This window comes from Arachis hypogaea, chromosome 7 (assembly GCF_003086295.3).
Source record: "Arachis hypogaea cultivar Tifrunner chromosome 7, arahy.Tifrunner.gnm2.J5K5, whole genome shotgun sequence".
NCBI classification, from domain to species: domain Eukaryota; kingdom Viridiplantae; phylum Streptophyta; class Magnoliopsida; order Fabales; family Fabaceae; genus Arachis; species Arachis hypogaea.
Window position 1 is genome coordinate 12984778 of NC_092042.1, and position 3608 is coordinate 12988385.

Genomic DNA, 3608 nt, shown 5'->3' on the forward strand with positions numbered 1-3608 from the left:
TTGGTAAGATGGACTGGTTGAAGGAAATTGATGTTGCTTTGCCATCCCTACAAAATACAAATTGTGAAATTTCCCTTTAACAGTTGTTTTAAAATATTTCATCTGTTGAAATTTGAATTTCAATTAGATGGATGTTTTTTTTTTTTTTTGTTCCTCGTTTTAGTTGTGAACGGGATTGATGGTTGAATCCTTTTCCCGGATCAGGATAGATGGGTAAATTTGAATTCCTGTTTGTGGGCTTGTGGCGGTGGGTCAAGATATATGTATGATTTTATTCTTGTGGTTCAAAAAGTGTGTGTGGTTAAGGTTTACAAAATCTGAGGGTAGCTATTTATTTTGGATTCAGTCCAAGCCCAAGTCCTGAAAGAAAAGGTCATAATTCCCATTTTTTTCTCTCACTTCGTAGTTGTCACTTGTCACTAGTCAGCCGCCTAGGGTTTTCCAACCTCCCTATATATACACTCTATAACCATCACAGCCTCACCAATTTGAATTTGATCGCTTACTCTGAGCAGTTGAGCTTCCTTCTCCCAAGACCAATCTCTTTTCTTCCACGATTATTATTATTATTTTCATCTTTTATATTAGGTTAGGTTTATGTAATTTTGTTTTTAATATTTGAATTTTGCTGAATTGATTTATATTTCAAATTGAAAGGAGTGGAGAGCAGGGATTGTGTGTATCGGTTGTGTGCTAAGATTAATGCACCCTTCCGAAAGAGTTCCCTGCAACATTTATTATGAGAAAGTGGGCAGTTGTGTTTCATCTTCTCCGTTGATAGTCACAACAATCATTTTCCCTACATCTTTTTCCTTTCCTTTCAATTTTCTCTTTCAACTTAGGTTTATTTGATTTGCATTTTTCAGTTAGTAAACATTTTGGAAAAAAAAGGAACATACCCAAACTAAACCAAACCCACCCGTAATTTGTGGTGTTTGTGATTCCTCATGTTTCTTTGCCATAGAAAAGTACTTATTTTTTCCTTGGTTTGGATTTGCCCATTAGGAAATTTATTTGGCGAAGATAGCACAACTTTAAACAACTGAGTTCTTTCTTTGTAGAACAAGAACCCTTCAATTGTTTGAACTTTGAACTGAAAAATATTGTCCCCTTGTAATCCTCACAAGTCGCAGATCTATTTCTCTCAGAGATTGGCACAAAGGAATCCCAAGTGAAAATTATTGATGACCGAATATGATAATAAGATGTTAAAATATTGTTTAAGAAAATAATGGTGAAATTTGTTTAGACGTTAGGAAGAGAAATTAATTAACACAAAATTAAGATACGAAGGACATTATTATGCTAAAAATGTGATGATTATTAATATGGTACAGGGCGTTCGATCTTTAATAAACGAATAAACCTAATACAAAAGGTAGTCGCAGATTGCATTTGTGTTTTGCTATTTATTTACAAATTTGTAATTTCTAACGGTAGTTGATGAGCTTCTTTTTACAATTGTCTCAACTTTTTCCAATTATTTTTATCAATTCAAATATCTTTTGATATCCACATTCATCAGAAAATCAAAATACCCGGTAGAAAATGGGTCCCCGTTATCCGTAACATAATGGGACACGAAATAGTTTTGTACAATGGGCTTTAGGATCCGTCGCCATTCCTAATGCAACATTATAAAAATAAACTTGGATTACTTAAAAATGTTTGGACGATAATAAAAATCATTCTGAATCAACTAAAAGATATTTTATTTTATATTTATTAGTTATTTCTAAAATAAATGTATAATACTAAATGTGATATATATGTATTTATAGATATTATATGTATAAAATTATAAATATTAAATTAGATAAAGTAACGTTAGATTATTGTCTCTTGCTATTGCTAACTCTGATAAATTAGGCGGATTTTTTATTTCTACATGATCCCAGATATTTTGGCTGTTAACAAAGGCATTAAATATTAATCGCTTAAACGTACTGTGTGTTAATAATAACTAGAAGAATATTATTAATTGTGTTGTTGCAGCTGCATTTCAAAAGTTAAACTAATTAAAGAAGTATTATATATATTAACTTTGTGTCAATAAAAAGTTTGTCTTTTTATAATATAAAAGAAAATTGTATATCTAATAGTGTACCCAAAAATAGTAACAAACATAATTTGGCCCAAGTAAAATGTTCGTATATGTCTTTACATCTAATAACTTTTCATTGCAACTAATTTGAGTTGATCTAATAGTTAATTTATTAATTCATTTAAATAAAATATATGTTGAAAATTCAAATTTCATTTTATGCATATAGGCTATAACAATCTATTGCACAACAATAAATTTTTAACTCAACATCGGATTCGTGAGGAATTAGTAAAATGGATATTGCTTTCCAATTTCAAATCGTTGTACCTAGCAAGGTTGCGAAAACCGAACCGGTCAACAAACCGGTAGAGTAACCGGTTCAGCGGTTCAGTGGTCTGATTGTGGTCCAACTGGGGTTTAATCGATTTAGTTAAATATAAAATAAAATTATAAAAAATTAATATATAATTTTCAATATTTAAATTTGATAAATTTTAAACAGAAATCACACCATATAAATTACATTTAACAAAATAAATCTTCAGCCATAAAAAATATTCTTTCAATTTTTTTAGACATTCTTATGAAGTACATTATCTCAAAAAAAAAAAAACTTCCTGTAGTTATTGGCATCAATGTTTAGTCCATGCCAATTGCCAACATTGTTCCAAGCAGGTACTTCATGGCTGCAAAACCACCACAGCTCCAATCTCAGTTGACAACAAAACTACCACAGCTATATTTCAACACAAAATCATCTCAAACACGGATCCATTCTCTTCTTCAACTTCAACATGCAAACAATATCCTCAGATCCTCAGCAAACAATAGCATCAGCAACAAAATCATGAATAAATAACAAATAAATCAGAAACAACAAATAACAAATAAATCAAAATAAACTCAGAAAATCAAAATAAATGAAAATCATGAATCCACCAAACAAATAAATCAAAAAATCATGAATAGAAAATAAAAAATAACACATAAATCCATTCCAGCGAACAATAAACCAGCAAGCAGAGGAATCAGGGAGTGTTAGAGACTGAGACTTGAGACCTGAGAGGGTTGAAGGCTTGAATCAGAGAAGAAGAAACTTGAGAACTGAGAACTGAGATCTGAGACCTGAGAGGGTTGAAGCAGAGACTAAGAAATGAGACACGGCGACGGCGAGGAGCAGCGAAGCGGCGCGACCCACGGCGAGGAACAGCGAAGCGGCGCGACTCACGGCGACAAAGCGAGCTCGGACAGAGAGGGCGACAAGTAGAGAAGGGGTCGGCGATGAGTTTAAGCTCTGAAATGGGATGGTGGGTGGTGGCTATTCTTGGAATTCGAAGAGAGGAGAGGATTATGGCCTATGGGTGGGAGCTAGGGTTTTCTGGTGGGTATGAGTGAGAGAGAGAGAGACAGAAAGGAGTGGGGTGGGGATTCAGGGATTGGGGCCTTTAGAGAGACAGAAAGGGGTGGGGTGGGAATTCAGGGATTGGGGCCTTTTTGGCCTTTCATTCGTTTTTTTTTTCACCTTCGAAACGGCGTCGTTTAGTAGTTTGGTTTTAAAAAA

The 3608-nt window shown here is 33.5% G+C and overlaps 1 non-coding gene across 1 annotated transcript; it reads left to right on the top strand.

Moving 5' to 3' along the window:
* Positions 1-663: 663 nt before the first annotated feature.
* On the top strand, positions 664-807 carry LOC112704344 (small nucleolar RNA snoR135). The gene has a single exon (XR_003154975.1). It is a non-coding gene; the product is annotated as a small nucleolar RNA snoR135 (small nucleolar RNA).
* The last annotated feature ends 2801 nt before the right edge of the window (positions 808-3608 follow it).